At 40.4% G+C, this 22,597-nt stretch overlaps 2 protein-coding genes across 3 annotated transcripts in view; one reads left to right on the top strand and one right to left on the bottom strand.

Moving 5' to 3' along the window:
* CMSS1 (cms1 ribosomal small subunit homolog) overlaps nucleotides 1-22,597 on the top strand; it is a 360,808-nt gene that overhangs the window by 151,853 nt on the left and 186,358 nt on the right. The gene's annotated exons all lie outside the window — the stretch shown is intronic.
* Nucleotides 1-22,597, bottom strand: part of FILIP1L (filamin A interacting protein 1 like) — a 296,405-nt gene that overhangs the window by 141,226 nt on the left and 132,582 nt on the right. The window contains exon 2 of the mRNA XM_054044711.1: nucleotides 9,728-9,817. The gene's annotated coding sequence lies outside the window, so the exon portion shown is untranslated. The remainder of the gene's footprint in view (nucleotides 1-9,727; nucleotides 9,818-22,597) is intronic.

Here is a 22,597-nt window from a genome sequence, read left to right as displayed (position 1 = left end):
TGTTTGCATTTCACCAAGATCCGACAGTTGTGACTGGCTAGTCTGTGCCAGGGTAGAGAAGAGCTCCTGGCTGCATGCATCTCTGGCCTCCAAGTCATCTTCTGCCTCTGGGTCCCCCTCCTCTTCCTCATCCAAGATTTACTCCTCCTGGCTCGGTCCACTATCGACTGGCACGTGAGCCACCGAAGTATCCACAGTGGAGGTGGGGTTGCCACCGAGTATCACGTCCAGCTCTTTGTAGAACCAGCAGCACATGGGCGCAGCACCAGAGCAATGGTTTGTTTCCCATGCCTTGTGGTAGGCGTTCCGCAGCTCCTTCACTTTGACCCTGCGCTGCAGTGTATCTTGGTCATGGCCCCTTTCTTTCATGCATTGTGAAATCTGTCCATTGGTATCATAATTCCTATGGCTGGAGCGCACCTGGGACTGGACAGCCTCCTCTCCCCAAATGCTGATGAGGTCCAGCAGCTCGGCATTGCTCCAAGTGGGGGATCGCCTGGTGCGTGGAGCAGGGTTGGCCACCTGGAAAGATGCACTGAGACCAATGCACGTGTCACCGAGCAAACAGGAAGGGGACTTTCAAAATTCCAAAGGAATGTACGGGCTGGGGATGAAGGTTGGTCACCCGAAGGCAGGGCAGTAGAGTTCAAACTGATGACCAGAGAGGTGAGAACAGGCATTGTGGGACATCTCCTGGAGGCAAATCACAGCGCTGTAATCGACCAGGGTGTCTGCACTGGCACCGCAGCACTGTACCCCCGGCGCCGAAAGCTGTACACCTCTCGTTGGGATGGTATTTTTACAGTGCTGCAACTGTGTCGTTTCTACGCACTAAGTGGCTTGGCAGTGTGTACACCTCGGGAGTTACAGCGCAGGAAGCTGCTTTACTGCACAGAAACTTGCCAGTGTAGATAAGGCCTAAGTAATTTTTCCTCTTCCCCCATGTTTGGCAGGGCTCAGGATAGGACAAGATATAGGAGCCTAGTCCCAGGTGGAAAGGAGACTGCAGAGGTGGAATAAACAGACATACAGATAAAGTCCTAATTCCCCGTCATTGTGGAGGAAATGGGACCAGGAAAGTTGGGGTTTAGGGTGAATGTCAGGCAATATTGTACTTTCAGCTTTGTTGAACAACAGAGTTAATCTCATGCATACTTTGGAATCTCTTCTGAGGAGCACCTCTGGGGGTGAGGGGGAAGAAAAGGTCCAATGAGCTGGACAGAGAGGCAGAAAGTTCCTTCATTGACACAGACATGGTGTGTGGCCTTAAGCAAGTCGCTTCTCCATACCTTGCTTTTTTCTGAAAGGTGAGGATAATATTTAATGACTTATTTCACAGGGCTGTTGTGAGGACTGAGTGGTTTTGACAGCTCTTTGAAGAAGGACAGTACAATGTAAAGTGCTATGTCCAAAATTGGATGTCTAAAGTTAAAGATGCCTATGTGCCAGATATAATCTCCCCAAATAAATGAATGGCTTCATTTTTTTTCAGAGGTGCTATACACCATTGACACCCAGTGGGTAGTTCTGAAGATTTTTAATTTTGTTGGGAGTTGCAGCTGTTGAGCACATCTGAAAATCAGGCCATTTTCATTTAGATGCCTAAATGTGGATTCAGGAGCCTGACTTTAGGCATCCAAATTTAATGATTTTGGCCTGTATATCATGTATTTTATTTTACTTTGTTTTTCAGTTATCCATGATTTGGAAGTTTGATGTTCATTCTCTTGGAAATTTGGAGAGTGAAAAATAATTTGTTTAGTGTAAGCAGATGCTCTGTACAAAGCAAATTTAGGCACTGGAAGGCAACAGTTTATAATAGAATGCTGTGCTTTGAGAGAAACCAATCTTGCCAAGGTAAAAGGACATTTAAAAAAAATCTAGCTCTTGCTGGTATAATAAAAATGAATTTGAGTCCAGTGTGATGCACTGAAATTCAGTTGCTGAAGCATTAGAGAATTAATTGGGTTTCAGAGATTTACATTTGGAAAATAAATGCTCTAGATGGAGTACTAGCCCATAAATTCATCAGGGGCTTCTGATGATATCCTAAATGTAAAGGTGTATGATGTAGGATTTCAGTATCAACTTACAGTTCTTGAAAGTTGATACTATAACATGTTTTTTTCCATCCATTAATTAATACAGTGGCAAGGCAGAATAACTTCACATGGCTGATGCTTTATATTGCAAATTGCAGCTGCTATTAGTAATTATTTCCATTGAAAACTATTCATGTTTCTGTATATAGTAACAAGTTCTTACAACAGGTATGAAATTAAATTGCTACCCTTCTCTAAGAGGAATATTGAAGTTATGTATGGAGCTGAGACATTTCACTTGAATACACATTTTTCAGTAGATTTGTTGGAGACTTTAAGATCTTCTGTTTGCCTCTGAAGCTTTCCATGTGAAATTAGTACTGGTGAAAGGTGCTGGATTGTAGTCCTGAAGAATGAAGGTCTCTCGTTAAAGATCAGATAAATCATGGGCAGTGGCAATGGGTGAGCTTGGCAGACAGCATGGCAGACATGACTCAACCCTGATCTAGAGAAACCATCTTCAGGAGTGAGAGGAAGATCATTCTTCAGGTCTATTCAGTCCTTCACCTCTCTGCTGAAAGTGCCAATATTTATGGTGCTTTTCATGATGTTATTACAACCAAAGTTGTAACGGATGCATTTATTTTTGATGTTTTTAATATAATTGTAATATTAAGATTTGTCTTGCTGTAACTGAGCGCTCTCAGACTGCATGGAATAGAAGTACTGTAAAACTGAATGACCTACGGGAGATGTTACTCAACTTAGAAAGGTATTTTGGGCCAGAATTGACCAAACCAGTCCTACATCATGTGCCAGCTTAACTTCCCTCCCAATTGAATAAGAAACAGATACCTCCATTAGAGCACTAATTGTGAGTCAGTACTTTTTGCATGGTTCCTAGCCTCTTGCGGTCAAAAAACAAATATCTTCATTACAAGGTATTCTATTAAGAAGAAAGATGACAGTGTAATCCCCATTGTTGAAGAACATCTTTTGATAGTTTAATGCCATTGACATTGTGAAACAACTGCAAGCTGATTATTGCATTTATCAAAAAGGCAGTATGGGAACTGCTTCAGGCTTCTTTATCTTTCAACACCTCCCACAGCCCAATTTACGCAAGGGCTGCCGGGGAGAGTCGATTAAACGGATGCATGAAGCCAACCTGATCTGACAAGGTAAAAAAAAGGGTTATAAAAAAATAAATTTGTACTGGCTGAAATAATCTGGGCTTCTGTTGAGGTTGTTTTATAATGGAGTGGGAGTGACTCATTGTCAGAAATCTGCATGTATTTTTGATCATATTAACTGACATTTTAACATGGAACTGTAACTGCTTCAGGCTTGCATTTATGCAGCACCAGACTGAAGTGTCTACCTTTCTTTCTCAAGATCCTAGAGAATTTTAATAGCAATTAGAGATGCAAAGAAAAAAAAAGACATATGTCCTAGAACTGATTGACTCACTGGTTCAGGACTGTTCTCTTTAGTTATTTTCTACTGCTTTGTCCAGTCTAGTTTTAAGTATTTCCAGGGATGAGCCTTTCACCATTTTTCTTTGGGAAATTATTTTGCAGTCTTCTTAAGGCTTAGGGAAGTTCTCCTGATATTTAGTCTAAATCATGTTGATCTTTATAGGCTTCTGTCACTGAACTTGCACCCGAACATGCAGGGATTGGCTTGTGATAACCCCAGCAAATTGATTCCTGTTTTGTTTCTGCTGCTGCCTCTTACTTATAAGATAGATATGATGATACCCATTTCTCAAGAGTGCTGTGAAGTTTGTAAAACTCCTTGAGTTCCTCAGACGAAAGGCAGGTGAAATATTCATATTCTTTCAAAATAGATGTAGTTGTTAGACTCTCTTAGGCTATTTTTTCCTTTCCTCAGAAAGGGTTTCAAAATAAAGCTGCTCACTTTGAAATCTTGATATTTAAATTTTCATCTAAATCTTGTATATGCCCCAGAGAAGCAAGATAGTTCAGCAGGTGCCTAACATTAAGCACATGAATAGTTCCATTAATGTCAATAGTACTACTCACGTTCTTAAAATTAGGCACATATTGCTGAATCAAGGCCTTAATTTGAAAATTAAACTTTATCCCTTAAACTTTTTGTATTGAACAACTTTTCCATTCCATCAAAGGTAATTTATCCGTAAAGAATTTGCTGCTTTTATCTCAACAGAATTAAATGCCAATTTATAAATACCACACGTTGAAGACAAGATTAATATGTTTTGTTTTTGAATCCTGAAGGAATGATGTAATTTTAAAATTGTTTTCACAAACTGGAATATTTCTGGGAAGTTGTCATAACTATAAAGGGAAGGGTAACAGCCCTCCTGTGGATAGTACTATAAAATCCCTCCTGGTCAGAGACTCCAAAATCCTTTTACCTGTAAAGGGTTAAGAAGCTCAGGTAACCTGGCTGACACCTGACCCAAAGGACCAATAAGGGGACAAGATACTTTAAAATCTTGGTGGGGGGAAGGCTTTTGTTTGTGCTCTTTGTTTTGGGGGTTGTTCGCTCTTGGGACTGAGAGGGACCAGACATCAGTCCAGGCTCTCCAAATCTTTCTGAACAAGTCTCTCATATTTCAAACTTGCAAGTAAACAGCCAGGCAAGGCGTGTTAGTTTTTATCTTTGTTTTCTCAACTTGTAAATGTACCTTTTGCTAGAGTGTTTATCTCTGTTTGCTGTAACTTTGAACCTAAGGCTAGAGGGGATTCCTCTGGGCTCTTTAAGTTTGATTACCCTGTAAAGTTATTTTCCATCCTGATTTTACAGAAATTATTTTTACCTTTTTCTTTAATTAAAAGCCTTCTTTTTAAGAACCTGATTGATTTTTTCCTTGTTTTTAGATCCAAGGGGGTTAGATCTTGATCCACCAGGAGTTGGTGGGAGAAAGGAGGGGGGATGGTTAATTTCTCCTTGTTTTAAGATCCAAGGGGTTTGGATCTGTATTCACCAGGGAATTGGTGAAGAGTCTCTCAAGGCTACCCAGGGAAGGGAATTAGCATTTTGGGAGTGGTGGCAGCGGACCAGATCTAAGCTGGTAGTTAAGCTTAGAAGTTTTCATGCAGGCCCCCACATTTGTACCCTAAAGTTCAAAGTGGGGAAGCAGCCTTGACAGAAGTTCTTGTTCAGACTCTCAGATCTCTTGCTAGTGAGGATGTACTATTTGGTCACTAGGCAGTATGTAACAACTGCCACAAGTCTTAGTTTGTTTCTTCCCTTTTTTTGCGTTGACACTAACTTGGATCCTGGTGTCTTGCAAGGCCATTGTTCCCCCACATCAAATCCAATGTGGTCTTAACAGATGGGGCAGTAAGAGAGTTTTAATGCCATGCTGCAAAAGGACCCATCAACATTCCTCTGAGAAAATGAATCAAAATGGCTTCTGCTAATCCTCCTGATTTCATGGTGATACGGTCAGACAACCAGTGATCCAGCCTGAAAACTCAAACAAAGTTTGTGGTGATAGTAGGAGAGGGAAATACTGGTGCCATCTTATGGTAGAGTCTATACAAATTCCATTTAGTTTCTGCTGCTTGCACAGCCTTAGGCTTTGTCTACACTGGAACTTCGTTGGCAAAACTTTTGTCGTTCAGTGTGTTAAAAAAAACACACCCCTGAACGACAAAAGTTTTACTGATGAAAAGCGCCAGTGTGAACAGTGCTTTGTCGGGAAGAGTGCTCTCCCGCCAACAAAGCTGCTGCCTCTCGTTGGGGGTGGAAGATTTTTGTCAGCGGGAGAAAGTTCTCCTGCTGACAAACAGCAGCTACAATGCGCGCCTTTTAGTAGCACGGCTGTAGCGGCACAGCCATGTCGCTAAAAGTTGCATAGTGTAGACAAAGTCTTAGGTATGCTTCTTTGGTTCTATTTAGTAAATATTATTTTTTGTTTTACATTCAATGAAACAGCCAAGGGGGACTCGACAGAACAACGCTGATAAGCCTTATAATGTGCTTTAAAACCTGCCTATTGTTCAGCAAGCATGCTGGAACAGTTTTTATAGTGGAGGTGCTGAGAGCCATTGAACCAAACTATAAACCCTGTATAAGATGGGAACCACTCCTAGTTCCAGCACAGATGTTGTTCAGTGCTTTGCCCCAAGCGTTCTCTCCCCTTCCTCCACACAGATGATGTAAACCTGCCTCCCCACCTGGGATGAAGCTGGAGTGCCTGGATTGCAACTGGTGGACTCTGTATCATCACCCTTAACTATACAGGCACTTAGAAGATTGGCCTATTGGTTAGGGTGCTAGCCTGGAACTCTGAGGACCTAGGTTCAATTCCCTGGTCTGTCACAGACGTTCTTTGTGACTTCAGGCAAGTCACTTAGGGCCAGGATTTTTAAACATAGGGGCCTAATTCCCTTGATTTCAGTGAGAGTTAGGCCCCTAAATTCCTTTAAAAAACTGACCCTTAGTCTCTCTGTGCCTCAGTCTTCCTTCTGTAAAATGGGAATGATAGTACCTCATCCCCCATCCTCCTGGGAGATAAATATATTGAAGATTGTGAGGTGCTCGTCATATGATGGTAATGGGGCCATATAAGTATCTTAGATAGGAGGATGAGCCATGTGAGTGAAAGCATCAGTCTACTTTGTGATTTAAGTAATCAGCTATCCAAATTAGTTCATTTTCTGAATCAGGCTCAGTGGTCTTCAGGATTATCCAAATTATAAAATAATTCTGCAGCCCAGCCACGAATTCCACTGGCTATATCAGCTAGATATGTAAGATGGCACTGTGATTATCTGTATATGTATTAGACATTATATTACTCAAACATGATCTTGTAAAATTGCTTGTCATCAACACCCAAGTGATTGCTCATAACATATTTAGAAACTTCCCTACTGTGAGAGAGTCCAGTATGATGACTTTATTTTACAGTGAAGTCAATGGGAGTTATGCCCAAGTAAGGATGGAACATTGAATAATGACCTGATTTTAGGATTTGCTTGTTATTTGTATTGGCGTAGTGCCCAGTCAGGGTGCCAGGATTAGGATGCCACTGTGGTGGATGCTGCACTAATACATAGTAAGAGAATCCTTGCCTTAGCATTTACAATCTAATAAAACAAAAACAGATGAAGAGTGGGGGAGTGGAACACAAGCCAATCTGTCTGGGTAGTGATAGTTACATATCACCTTCATTCGGTTTGTCATTCTTTTTGTCACATGAAGATGGAGGCAGGGCAGCCACTGAAATATGTCCCATATTTATACTCATTATATATATTACTTCAGTGATACCCAACCGCTCCTCAGCCTTGCCATTATTAGTTGGCTAGCTTATTGTAGTCCTTATGGGAGAAGTGGATCTCGGAGGAATATATTAGAGGCCTTAAGGATCAATTGAAGGAGGGTGTTTTATGCTGAAATTGCAATGTGGAAGAGAGCTAGAGACATTTTTTTGGGAGGAGCAGTTTGATGACTGTTATGAATATTTAACCTGAATTGTAACAAATCCTGGGATGCCACAATTAAAGCTTTGAGAGCCCAGATTCCCAAGGTGTAATTGAGGAGGAGGAGACCTGAATAACTTCTGTGTAAGAGCAATTTTAAATGACACACAACTAGTTGAGGAACCTGGATAGAAAGAGAATAGTGATGGCTTGGGGGAAGAAATTGTACGGGGTAGGCAGCCTACAATGTTTCAGAGGTTTCCTTCCCTCTTCCTCTGTGAACAGAGGTGTACTACAGAAAATCATGCAATCTGGGATGTCAAATCAGCCCTGGAAGAGTAGAACTGAACTGGGAGTGTGTTCTCTTATGAGAGCAAGGAACTAATAGAGACAAGGCCTTGATAGGCCTGACTACACTACAATTCCTCCTCACTGGCAGTTTCTTCTAGCTTTTATATTACATTAGGGCTTGTCAACATAGCCCACCAGTGCAGACCACATGGGTGTGAATTGCAGTTTGCACTAAAGCATTGGGCTGTAACTGCCCTATGTAGACATTGCTAGCGCGAATGAAAAGGTACCTAGTTAGTATTAATGTAGCCCTGTTTCAATCAGGGCTATGTTAACGCGAACAAGGTACCTTTTAGCAAAGGGCAGTCACAGCCCAACACTTTAGTGCATATAAGTGCTGCAGTTCACACCCCCGTATTCCACACTGTGGGGCTGTGTAGACGAGTCCCCAGTCAAAACTGCTGAGAAGCCGTGTCTTCACAAGGGCTCCTACATTTACTTACATCAGTTCATCTGAACAAATGATAGCATGAGTGGGAATTAGGTGACTAGCAAGTCAGCCAAGAATTGAGACTCTGTTTACAATTAAACTCATGCTTAAGTCCATCTCTCTTCAACAAAGCACTTAAGCATGTGCTTAAACCTCACTTGAGTCTATGGGACTTTCACTTAAATATGTATTTAGGTGCTTTTTTTTTTTTTTTTTGCACGGGGATAGACTTAAGCAGATGTTTAAATGTTTTCCTGAACTGGAGCCCTATTTTTTAAAATGACCTATGTCAATAAGGTTCACTTCCCGGCAGTGTTGCTGATTAAAATCTCTGTGAACTTGTACAAGTCACTTAAATTCTCTCTGCTTTCCTATACCCAAGCATAAAGTTTAATCCATTCTTTTAAAACAAACCGTTTGAAATCATTAAATGGAAGTGCCATTATTTCTGTGGTGTCCATGTCAGGCTGAAAAATTATTTTTGTGAGGCAAATAAGGAGTTAAAGGCTCTTGTAGTTTCAAAGAAACGTCTAACAGCTGCTGTAAACTATCTGTACAATCCTAGATGACCTCATTCTTGTTATACAATAGTGATAATATCCAAAAAGGGTGCAAAGGAAAAAAAAGGACATGTTCTAGAAATGTACATGTGGTATGCAAAACGATCAGAAATATGCTCTCTCAAAGGGCTACATACTACAAGAATAAAGTTAATTTAAATTAGATGGTGAAATTAAATTTATACAAAAATGTATTTACAGCAACAGTATTTCTGTCCAAAAGACTGTTCTTGGTTACTTAGTGTACAAATGGCAAATAAAAACTCATTTTGATACATGCTGTACGCTAATAGCCACCGCTCAGATGTAATTTAATTACAGATTGCTATCTCCATGAAGCTGCTTTTTTAGTGGCAATAATATATAGGAATCAGATGTGTTTTTGACAATTTTTGTATGAGTTTGAAGAGATTATTAAGCTTGCGAAAGAGTGGAGTTGATTATCTGATTTTTGTTGCTTAAATACATTTTTCATACTTTAGGTAACAAAATGAATTAGGGATCTGTAGATCTCTAAATGCACATGTTAACTTATTAACTAAATAGGAGCTACATTTCTGAACCGACTGGAAATGAAAGTTTTTGGCTTTGCATTCTGTATTGAATGCTTTAAAATAAAAAAGGATTCTCAGGATGGTGCCAGTTCAGTTCAGGAGATATAAGAACTTCTTACAAAGCTTTTGCTCAAGAAACCACGGACCCTAATAAACTAAGAGTGTTTGAAAAACTTTGACATGTTTGATTAACAGTCACTATACAAGACACTTTTATATAGATAATTTGAAAATGTGACAGGTTCGGATGATTTTTTTGGTTTTGCTGTTTATCATGTATCTTTTTAAATAAAAACAAAGTGCTATTTCTTTTGTATTATTGGTTGTTTACTAAATTCTTAAAACACGAAAATAAAATCTTTCTTACCAGTTTTGTACTTTTCTGTTTGCAAACAGAGAGTTTTCCACTTGGTCACATACCGTAATAGTGTTCAGAATTGTATCTTGTAGTATAAATCTGGAATAAAAAAGAAAAGTTCATAACATAGTTTTATAACAAGCATAGGCAGGCATTACTTAAAGGTGTGATCCTAAAGCCTATTGAAGTCAATGCAAAGATGTCCATTGATTTAAGTAGGCTTTAGATTAGGCCCTAATTTGGTAAAGTTCTGCAAAGCAATTTATTTGGAGGAAGCCTGTGGTTCTGTTTAGGATTTCTACCATCTGAATTGTAAAGCATACAGACCATGCTCATCATTTTTAATTGGTCAGATTGGTCTGTGTCCATGAAAGAGGTATATAAATTGTATGTATTCATTCCATTTCTTCTGCCTGTAACATAGTAAAAATGTAATTTTCCTTCATAATGAAAAATAGAAAAATGCAGCAAACTTTATGCTGGGATTTTTTATTCTAAAAATCCATGTTTATGAGTTAATAGGTGCAAGCTATGTCAAGCATGCCCCTTGGTCTATTGTATGATTCAGTGCCTCTTGCATGGCAGATTTGGGAGCATGATTGGGAAATGGCATTGCATTGATATTGACTATTATAAGGCTACGAACTGTTTGGTTTTTTTCATATGAGTTACTGTGTTACAGCTCATTGAGTTGATGTTTTAGGGAGATTAAGGCTGGTCACTAAAATAAAGTGCTAGGCAAAAATCAAAAGCCTACTGTATGCTGAGGCATAAAATAAGTGGTCTGTATGTGTAGAAAATCCAAAAACGTAACAAAGAACAAAAAGGGAAAGCTGAATGTGACTCTTTGGAATCACAAAAACAATTTTTATTCTGACCTTACTGGGCAACTCATTTATTGAATATACACAGAGAGCCTTTTCAAACTAAATTACATTTCATATTTTGCCCACTCCATCTGGAATCTAGTGCCAAAGTGAAAACCACATAATATATTTTTAGGATTAAACCAGCTATTACTGATAGATAATGACAGTGCAGGAGGAGAAGGCACCAGTTAGTCTGCATTAGCTCATGAATTCTGGATAACTCTTTAGTGAACTCTTAAGATTTTGTGAAATTCTACCACTCTATGCTGATGTCTCACTGCATTTTTTACATGATGAATTATCTCTTTTCCCAAGTCACTGACAGGTCACTTCATATACCACCAAAATAGCACTCCCTCTGCTTTTTGAGGTACTGTGCCATGTAGCCCTTATTATAAAATTGAATAAAACAGACGATTTAATGTCGTTGTAGCTAGAATAATATTGCCCCTTATAATAAAACACACTTTGGGGTTTACAAACCTAATGGCCCCATTCAGTTCAATTATGTATTCTGATTTAAGTTTTACTTATTCCAATATTTTGAACAGGTAGATGCTAGATTTTGGATCTGTAGTGACTTTCGGTGAGGCTTTTGTTCCTAAACACCTAAGTCAGTTTTGCAAATACTTATATGGGTGTGTGAAAACGTTAAATCTAATCTTTACTTACAAAGGGATCTCACTTAACTGTGAGTCTGGGCAACAAAATGGCAGGTGAAATTCAATGTTGATAAGTGCAAAGTAATGCACATGGAAAACATATTCCCAACTGTACATACAAAATAGTGAGGTCTAAATTAGCTGTTACCACTAGGGTTGCCAACTTTCTAACTGCAGAAAACCGTATGCCCCTACCCCAAGGCCCTGCCCCAGCCTTGCCCCTTCTCCAAGGCCCCACCCTCTGCTCACTCCATTCCCTCTCCCTCCGTCACTCACTCTCTCCCACACTCACTCATTTTCACCAGGCTGGCACAGGGGGTTGGGGTACGGGAGGGAGGGAGTGCTCCAATGGGAGGTGCAGGCTCTGGGGTGAGGCCAGGGATGAGGGGTTTGGGGTGCAGGAGAGGACTCTGGGCTGGGACTGAGGAGCCTGAGGTTCAGGGGGAGTGAGGGCTCCAGCTGGGTGTGTAGGAGGGGGCTCAGGGCTGGGGCAGGGGGGTGGGGCGCAGGAGGAATTTTATTAGATATATTAGAAATGGAAAAGGTTATAGAAAAGGGCAACAAAAATGATTAAGGGTATAGAACAGTTTCCATATGAAGAGAGAGAAAAAAGACTGTGACTGTTCATCTTAGAAAAGAGATAACTGAGGAGAATTATGATAGAGGTCTATAAAATCATGAATGGTGTGTGGAGAACGTAAATAAGGAAATGTTATTTACCCCTTCACATAACACATGAACCAGGATCACCCAATGAATTTAATGGGCAACAGGTTTAAAAGCAACAGAAGGAATTACTTCCTCACACAATACATAGTCAGCCTGTGGAACTCGTTGCCAGAGGATGTTGTGAAGGCCAAAACTATAGCAGGGTCCAAAAAAGTACTAGATAAGGTCATGGCTATTAGCCAAGATGTTGAGATGACAGACAGAAGCTGGGGTTGGATGGCAGGGGATAGATCACTCAATAAATTGCCCTGTTCTGTTTATTCCCTCTGAAGCATCTAGCACTGGGCTAGATGGACCATTGGTCTGATCCAGTCTGACTGTTTTTCTATTCTTATGTAGATCTTATAGAGGGCATATTCCTGATGAAATAGTGTGAAATATAAAAATCACTCTAGAATCCAGTTGACTATCATGTTTATTTTTTATGGGAACTAGAGGAATTTACAAGAATATTCCCCGCACAGCTGAATTAAATTAATATACAAAGTGCCACCTTTCCAGCAAAAAGAAAATAACAAATTATAATGTTAAAGCTGAGCAAAGATATGCAAGACCAATCACCCTGTCTTCCTTTCTTTGCAGGACTGAATTGTAGATCTACTTTGTCACACCTGCATATAGTTAGCCTATTGAATTCTTGGCTGCAAGAAAGCCATTGAGTTATTACAGCCGGGATTAAAAACAAAAAACACCAGATATCTTTATGACCAATGATGATCTAATGTAAGGAGAATTGAAACTTATGCTTCAGGGTTAGGGAAGAACTTTTTGCCCGATGTGCAATATTACATAATCAGCTATGTTTTGATTATGTATTTCCATCTTTCTCTGAAGCATCAATTATTGGACAGTCTTTGAAGCAGATTAGACTTGGATTGGATAGACCAGTGGGCTGACTCTGTGTGGCAAATCCCATCTCATTGCAGTACTTAATAGAACAACCATCCAAAGGGAAAAAGTAAATTCACACAAATTTCACAGCTGGTTATGTCACCTTATGACAATGTAATATCTCTTAATTCATTGTGACAGAACTCTTTTGTTAAGAACCAAATAGCTGTTTGCTTTTTTTAATCACTATTTGAGTCATAGATTGCAGCAAACTTTGTGTTGGTTTAGTTTGTTTTGTTTTTCTAATAACCCTGGAGAGTTCTATTATTTTCCTTGTCATACTTCTGTACTTAGTGCTCTGCTCTTGTTAATATGAACTATTCATATGGTCATTCAGCATTCCCACTAGATCAACAAAGGGCAGTTGGGTACCCAACTTCTTTTGAAAGTTGTGTGTTTTGAAAATATTTCCATTGTCAAAATACCATAAATATTTTCATCTAATTTATTCTGTATTTCAGTTACATTTTTTAATTTCTCAAGATTATGTCATGTTTTGACAGTATGACCTTCCATTCTTCCATCATTGTCAGAAAGTTGTTACATCAGCCATGTGTAAGGACATATTAGAAAAGTGCTGCTTCACGTTATACATCTGTGATCTAAAATATAATATACACATTTAATGTTATGTTCATAGTCTGAAGAAAACATCAAATGCTGTTATTCTTCAAAACTCTACAATTTTTCCCTTTCAATAATATATATGCAAGACATATGCTTTTAAAATATTAAAATGTAACTTCTAAATAAACAGTAATCCTCCACTCTGCTCCACCAAACTGTTATATTGCATGTTTCTACTTACATGGATTATATGTATGTTCCTATGACTTCCCTCTCATAATATTGTTTATTAATATTTTTAAAGCCAAAGGATATATTGAAGGAATTTGGAATTAAAGTAATATGTTTAAACTCTGAAATCATTATAATAGGACTGTCGATTAATCACAGTTAAATCAGGTGATTAACTAAAAAAATTAATTGTGATTAATTTTTGTTTTAATTGCACTGTTAAACAATAGAATACCAATTGAAATTTATTAAATATTTTTGGATGTTTTTCTACATTTCAAATATATTGATTTCAATTACAACACAGAACAAAGTGTACAGTGCTCACTTTATATTATTATTTCTATTACAAATATTTGCACTGTAAAAATGATAAACAAAAGACATAGTATGTTCCAATTCACCTCATACAAGTACTGTAGTGCAATCTCTTTGTTATGAAAGTGCAACTTATAAATGTAGATTTTTTTTGTTGGTTACATAACTGCACTCCAAAACAAAACAATGTAAAACTTTAGAGCCTACAAGTCCACTCAGTCCTACTTCTTGTTCAGCCAATCGCTAAGACAAACAAGTTTGTTTACATTTAGGGGAGATAATGCTGCCCGCTTCTTATTTACAATGTCAACTGAAAGTGAGAACAGGTGTTCCCATGGCACTTTTGTAGCCGGCATTGCAAGGTATTTATGTACCAGATATGCTTAACATTTGTATGCCCCTTCATGCTTCATTCCAGAGGACATGCTTCCGGGCTGATGACGCTCATTAAAAAATAATGCGTTAATTAAATTTGTGACTGAACTCCTTAGAGGAAAGTTGTATGTCTCCTGCTCTGTGTTTTACCTGCATTCTGCTATATCCAAGACTGCTATAACATGAAATATGATGACCAAGCATGTTGTTCGTTTTAAGAACACTTTCCTTGCAGATTTGACAAAATTCAAAGAAGGTACCAATGTGAGATTTCTAAAGATAGCTACAGCACTCGACCCAAGGTTTAAAAATCTGAAGTGCCTTCCAAAACCTGAGAGGGACGAGGTGTGGAGCATGTTTAAAAGAGCAACACTCCGATGCAGAAATTACAGAACCCAAACCACCAAAAAAGAAAATCAACCTTCTGCTGGTGGCATCTGACTCAGATGATGAAAATGAACATGCGTCGGTCTGCATTGCTTTGGATCGTTATCGAGCAGAACCCGTCATCAACATGGATGCATGTTCTATGGAATGGTGATTGAAGCATGAAGGCCCATATGAATCTGTAGCGCATCTGACACGTAAATATCTTGCCACCCTTGCTACAACAGTGCCATGAGAATACCTGTTCTCACTTTCAGGTGACATTGTAAACAAGAAGTGGGCAGCATTATATCCTGCACATGTAAACAAACTTGCTTGTCTGAGCGATTGGCTGAACAAGAAGTAGGACTGTGTGGACTTGAGGGTTCTAAAGTTTGACATTGTTTTATTTTTGAATGCAATTATTTTTTGTGCATAATTCTACATTTGTAAGTTCAACTTTCATGATAAAGAGATTGCATTACAGTACTTGCATAAGGTGAATTGAAAAATACTATATTTTATTTTTATAGTGCAAATATTTATAATAAAAAATAAATATAAAGTGAGCTCTGTGTACTTTGTATTCTGTGTTGAAATTTAAATCAATGTATTTGAAAATGTGGAAGACATCCAAAATATTTAAATAAGTGGTATTCTATTGTTTAACAGTGCGATTAATCACACAATTAATCATGGTTAATCGCAATTAATTTTTCAATCGCTTGACAGCCCTAATTATAATAAAATGACTTTCATGTGTTTTACATAGTTGACAAACCAATCAAGTTTACACCGGAAATCTAATCAGATACCATTCCACATTGACCATTTTTAGCAAGGGACTATCTAAAAACATTGTTAGAAAGCTCCTAGGCAAATATCTGTGAGTTTTTTCTTAAAAAGAATTAGACAAAAATCAAGTGTCTCAAGAATTATACATGCACAAAGCAGCAACAAATTCTGATATTTCCTACAATGTGATATATTTCTTTCCAAACGTCATCTGCATATGGACTCCTTGACATTCTATATGGAATTTAGGGCCCTTGTTTCATGACATTAACTGACTAATGCAGTTTCTTGAAAGAGTGAAATTGAATTTCCTCTTAGGACATGTTCCGGACACCCTTGAATTGTTCTAACAGCATGCTTAAGTCCTTCCCCAGTGGTCCCCTTCCCCCATACGCTGTATGTTTGGACTGTACTGCAAATCAATTACAACCAATAAAAAACAATGTTACATAAAGTATACTATAAGCCATTAGCTCCTCATTAGCCGCTCAGCATTTTAGCTTCTTAATCACTGTAAAACACTCTGATAAGTGTCATGAGGGTCAGCTTGGTGGGAGTCAGTAGACCTGGGTTCTGTGCTGTGCCACTGACCCAGTGTGTGTGTGTCTTTGAGCAAATCAGTTCACACTCTGTGCTTCAGTTTTCCAATCTGCAAAATGGGGATAATGACACTTACCCCTCCCACACTGTAAAGTACTTTTGAAATCTATAGATGGGAAAGCAGACGGAACCTTGTTTTTAAAGGTCTCCTCCTCCAAAAGTATCATACAAAGGAAACTAAGTTAAATTCAGTTTATCTACCGCAAAAGAATGAAGGGTTAAGTTGGCCCTATTGGGATTTGAATTTGTTGCTCTTGAACAGGGGTGGTCTCATGAGCCACGTGCAGCTCTTCCCCGTTCTCCACCTACCAAACTGGAGGGGCAGGCTCGGGACCTCTGTCTTGCAGCGGGTGGTGGGGTAGAGACTTCTGCCTAGCAGGGAAGGGGTGTCTTGAGGCTTCAGCCCTGCGGGGTGCACCTGCCAGAGCTCAGGGCTTCAGCAGGAGTGGGCCTGAATCCCCGAGCCCCATCAGGTGCCTCCCAAGAGGCTGATGCCCCAAGCCCCAGCCCCCAGCAGGTGTGCCCAAGCTCTCAAACTTCTGAAGATTGTCGGCCCTGGTTTTTATATGCAGAAAATCAGCTATTGTGGCACAGGTGGGCTGGGGAGTTTTTATAGCATGTTGGGGGGCTGGAGAGACTCAGAAATATAAAGGTTGAGAACCCCTGTGTTGGAGAACACCCACATATGTAGGAAAAATATGTACGACACTGAATTGCCCCTTGGGAGGATGCAGCATGTGCTCCCTTTCACAAGTAACCAGCTATGTTAGTCGGGGTGTGTGTGTGGGGGGGGGGCATGGCAATGCTTCCTTCTGCCCCTCCTGGGCCTCCTTTGGGGTAGCTAAAGTCTCCAGGGGTGTGAGAAGTCAGTGGCCTCTTCAGTCAGGAGAGGGGAGAGTCTGCAACTATGAATGGTCCTTGCATATTGGCATACAGGGTGGGGAAGCCTCCTTTTACCCTTGGGTATCTGGGTGTCAGTCTGGCCCTTAATGTGTATAAAGTAGATAACAAATATGTTCTAAATAACTTCTGGTAGCACAGACCTCATTGGTGCAGACAGGACAGAGTTCATCTAAAAGTCTTTTGTATGTGACATAGTGCTAAGTGGGTACGTCTACACAGCCTGTGGCAACAAGCCTCCCACCCCAAGTTGACAGACTCAGGCTTGCAGAGCTCACACTAGTGGGCTAAAAATAGTGGGTAGGCAGTGTTTTGAAGTTGTGTCTAGGCTTCAGAGTCCAATCTCCAGCCCGAGTCACAACTTCAAAGTGATGTCTACAAAGCTACCTTTAGAGCACTAGCATGAGCCCTGCAAGCTCGTCTTGTCAACCTGGGCTGGGAGGCTCACCAGCCATGGGCTGCATAGACATAGCCATTATGGGCAAACTGCTGAGATGTCCCCTAATAAATGTTTTAAAGACATAACTCACTTTATTTAGATCAAGGCTATGGCTGCACAGAGTGACTTGTGATATTTGATAGACATTCTTTGAAGTCTGAATGTAATTGTTCTAAGAGCATAAACAAGTTAGGCTTTCTAAATTTTGTTCACGGTTTCTAACGCTGGAGTAATTTTGAAAGTGAAATCTGTTTTCTCACAGAATTCCTTCCTTTGCCCACAGTCTCTGGACACTTGGCATTCTTTTTCAGTTTTGCTTTTTGGTTACAATTTTTTCAGTTGTTTAAAAAAAAATCTAAGTGAACTTAATGCTTTGAAAAGGGTTGGATTGAGAGATCTGGGCATTGAAATGTGTGAAATACATTCCCAGGACATGGACATGGCCAGGGCCGGCTCTAACTTTTTTGCCACCTCCCCCACCCGTGAGCGCCGCCGAAATCCCCCCCCCCCCAGCACCATGCAACCCGAAGGCCAGCCCCCCCAGCGCCGTGCCGCCTGAAGCCCCGCCCCTCTCTGAGCACCGCACCGCGCTAGCCCCTGCTCCCCGAAGCCCCATCCCCCCGAGCACCACGCCGCCCGAAGCTCCCGCCTTCCCTCCGAGCACCACGCCGCCCGAAGCCCCCTCCTTCCCTCCGAGCACCGTGCCGCCCGAAGCCCCGCTCCTCCTCCGAGCACCACGCCGCCCGAAGCCCCTGCCTTCCCTCCGAGCACCACGCCGCCCGAAGCCCCGCTCCTCCTCCGAGCACCATGCCGCCTGAATCCCCCACCCTCCCTCTGAGCGCCGCCTGAAGCCCCCGCCCTCCCTCCGAGCACCACGCCGCCCAAAGCCCCGCCCCCCCATCCGAGCACCACGCCGCCCGAAGCCCCTGCCCGCCCCCCGAGTGCCGCGCCGCCAAATCCAATAAATAAATAAAAAATCGAGCACCGCCCTGCTCCAAGGTGCCGCCCCAAGCACGTGCTTGGTCGGCTGGTGCCTGGAGCCGGCCCTGGACATGGCAGGGAAAGCTTCCCTGACACTGGACTGACAGTTTGCTTCAACCCTGTTTTTGGAAGGGCCATTTCTGGAGGCTAGTTCAGTCTCCATGGCCCATTCAGCCCTCAACCAATCTGCTGAGACTTCCAGCTTGGATGCATTTACGGATGAGGCAGATGCCTGCTTGCTACAAATTTAGACCAACAAGTTATTTCACATAGGTCACTGAACAGCTGCCAGGAGAAAATGGCTTTCAGTTACGGATCTGGGTAGGTTTTAAATTGGTGAACTGGAGGTGGAAAGTGTTCATTTACGTAAGCCTCTGAATCATCCCAACTCTCTAGTTTCAGTTTTAATAAAATTGCTTTAATCATTTAAAAAAAACAGATACATATAACACACTAGGGAAACTATCCAAACTGATGTAAAAAAAAAGTTATATTTTCTTTATGGTTAATTTTTATTCTATATATTTTTCTGTTTAAAACTGACATATCACATATATGAACGAGATAAGAAGGGTGAGATAATATTCACCTGAAGGTAAACACTTTTCACAAGGTGGTCACTCTATATGACCTATCAGTCCACATTTTTAAAGGAAACCTGTACAATACTTTCAAAAGACGAGCTTGGGAGCTTAAATTCATAACTTTGCTAGACACTAAAAATCATGCTCTTAATAAAGACAGTGAATTTAAGGTTTATTACAACAACTGTAATCCATTAACTCCCCTTTTTGTCCAGTAACTACAGCGCTGTTAATGGGCCACTTCACCTTGAATGGTCCCTTAGAATATGTGCTATTCTATGTTAGAATATGTTAAACTATCTGTTCAATCTTGTATATAGCTGTTACACGCTGGGTATGTCTACACTACTATTAGACACCCGCAGCTGGCCCATGCCAACTGACTTGGGCTCACAGGGCTTGGGCCAAGGGCTGTTTAATTGCGGTGTAGATGTTCGGGCTTGGGCTGTGGACCGAGCTCTGGAACCCTCCCACCTCACGGGCTCCTAGAGCCCAGGCTGCAGCCCCTTTAGCCTGAGACCTGCGAGCCCGAGTCAGCTGGCCCTGACCAGCCACAGGTTTTTAATTGCAGTTTTGACGTACCTTCTGAGTACCTTTTCCAGACCTGTAGAAGAGCTCTGTGTAGCTTGAGAGCTTGTCTTGCTCACCAACAGAAGTTGGTCCAATAAAATATATTACCTCACCCACCTTGTCTCTCTAATATCCTGGGACCAACACAGCTGCAACAACACTGCATATATCATCTATGTGATAGATTAAGTTACGTTACGCTAACATGAATACTGGGAAGACCAAGGTTATGATAGTTGAGGGAGGAGGACTCACCGTAAAGGATATCAGTCAGATAGCTTAGAAGAGTGAAAGAATTTCAATACTTAGGATAAATGGTTGCTGATGATGGTGCTCTCCTGGTGATATGTAGATCATACTGAAGCTGCATGATGCGAATGGCAGGAGCTCAGCCCAGTTCTCTGTGTCAAAAATACCCATAGGGTAGAAAGTATAAAACTATAATTTGACTTGGCCAGTCACAAGAAAGGAAATCAGTATGCTTCCCGCTATGGAAATGAAGATGTTGAGCTGGTCAGATGTTTAAACTCTCTGTGATAGGAAATAAAACAAGTTTGTAAAGGGCCTAATACCATTTGCTCCAGTTGAAGACAAGTTGAAGGAGGCTAGACCATGTTGGTGTGGGCATATCCAGCGGAGACTGGAGAGCTATATTGATTGGTAGGATGGCTCTTGCAATGACTGTGGTTGGAAGACAACCAAGAGGGAGTCCAAAGACACAGTCCATGGACCAAATATCAGTGGACCTCAAATAGACCAATCTGCATTATAGCTTGGATGATTGTGAGTTTTGGAAGAATGCTGCAAAAGTTGCTGACCCAGAATAGGGAAGTGGCAAGGAAGAAGAAGAAATATATTGCAATACATTTAAGTTACAAACATTGTATTTATTTTTTATAATACTTAAATGCTGAGTAAATATTTAATCAAAGGAAACAGGTGCAGCAACAAAATGAATACAAATAATCAACAGGGACAGTAAAGCCGACAGCTAGTACCTGACAATGTAGATGTGACAGTGGGCTGTGGAAGTGGGAAAGATGAGGAGATTCAAGCACTAGAGTAGGGAGTGTTTGGAGGGGAGATAACCTGGTTTTGAGATGGAAAATTAAGCCACAATCCTATGATTTGAAGTCATGAAGTTGAGACTTCTCAGCAGTTCACAGGGCTGGTCCCTAAGATGACAAAATGAGAGAGGAAGAGTTCCAGAAAACTGGAGCTAAGAAAGAAACGTAGTGTTTTTAGCATCACAACTTGCTTATTCATTACACTTCTTAAAGTTGCAAGAACCTGAATGAAGGGTACAGGCACTGGGATATTGAATAATGCTATGGGAATATTTACATACACATATGGAGACTCCAGTAAGCTCTTGTATAGTGGACACTCCAATAAATACTGCAAATATGAACCCACTCCTACTGAAGTCAATGGCACAGCTCCCCCAGATAAGGCCCTGCATGTTTTGCAGTGCATCTAATAAACTTTACTCCTACCTTGCTATGAAAGTTTTATTGAAATGTACTGAAGTGCAGTAGTTCAAGGATAATTTCCCTCTGCTTTAAAGTAAAATGTATAATCTTTAATTACCTGTAGGATGCATGCAAATTATTGGCAATTCTTCCAAATAACTATTCCCCCCTTCTATGAAAAGGTACAGTAGCCCTGCATTCTAATTTAAACAACCTTTGTATAACCCACAAAACATTTTTACTTAACCAAGTTATATTGCAATCTTTAAAAAATAAATATTCTAAACACACTTTACATTTAGAGTTGTTTTCCTAATTGTTCCCTTAATGAATTAATTAAAATATCTGTCTTGGACACTAAGTGATGTGTCCTATATAACCTTATGTACATACTGCAATTCTATGTTAATTATATAAGGTATTTAAGGATCTAGCTGAAGCAATCTTGGAACTGTTAGCAATTATCTTGGAGAACTTGGAGGATGGGTTTGGTCCCAGAGGACTGGAGAAGGAAAAACATAGTGTCTGTCTTTTTAAAAGGGAAACAAGAAGGACCAGGGAAATTATAGTCCTGTCAGCCTAACTTTAATACCAGGAAAGATACTGGAACAAATTATTCAACAATCCATTTGTTGGAGGATAATAAGGTTATAAGAAATAGCCAGCATGGATTTGTCAAGAACAAATCATGCCAAACCAAACTAATTTCCTTTGTTGACAAGGTTACTGGCCTAGTGGATGGGGGGAAGCAGTAAATATGATAAATCTTGATTTCTGTAGGGCTTTTGACACAGTCCCACTTCACAGTCTCATAAGCAAACTAGGGAAATGTGGTGTACATGAAGTTACTATTAGGTGGGTGTACAACTTATTGAAAGACTGTACTCAAAGAATAATTATCAGTCGTTTGCTGTCAGACTGATAAGATATATCTAGTTGAGTCCTGTAGGGATCTGTCCTTGGTCTGGTACTAGTCAATATTTCTTTAATGACTTGGATAATAGAGTAGAGAATACACTTATAAAATGTATGGATGACACCAAGCTGGGAGGGGTTGCAGGCATTTTGGAGGACAGGATTAGAATTCAAAACGACCTTTGACAAATTGGACAATTGGTCTGAAGTCAGCAAGATGAAATTCAGAAAAGACAAGAGAAAAGTACTACACTTAGGAACAAAAAATCAAAGGCACAGCTAGAAAATGGGGACTAGCTGGCTAGATGGTAGTACTGCTGAAAAGGATCTGGGGGTTATAGTGGATCACAAATTAAATAAGAGTTAGTAATGTGATGCAGTTGTGAAAAAGGCTATTGTTATTCTGGGGTGTATTAAAAGAAGCGTCACATGTAACACACTGACGGTAATTGTCCTTCTCTATTCGGCACTAGTGAGACCTCAGTTGGACTACTGTGTCCAGTTCTGGGTGCCACAGTTTAGGAAAGATGTGGACAATTTGGAGGAAGTCCAGAGGAGAGCAACAAAAAAGATAAAAGGTTTAGAAAACCTGACATGAGGAAAGGTTAAAAAAAA

The sequence above is a fragment of the Malaclemys terrapin genome, chromosome 1 (assembly GCF_027887155.1).
Source record: "Malaclemys terrapin pileata isolate rMalTer1 chromosome 1, rMalTer1.hap1, whole genome shotgun sequence".
Taxonomy (NCBI): Eukaryota; Metazoa; Chordata; order Testudines; family Emydidae; genus Malaclemys; species Malaclemys terrapin.
The sequence above is the reverse complement of the archived record's forward strand: the minus strand, read 5'-3'. Positions and strand labels throughout refer to the sequence as shown.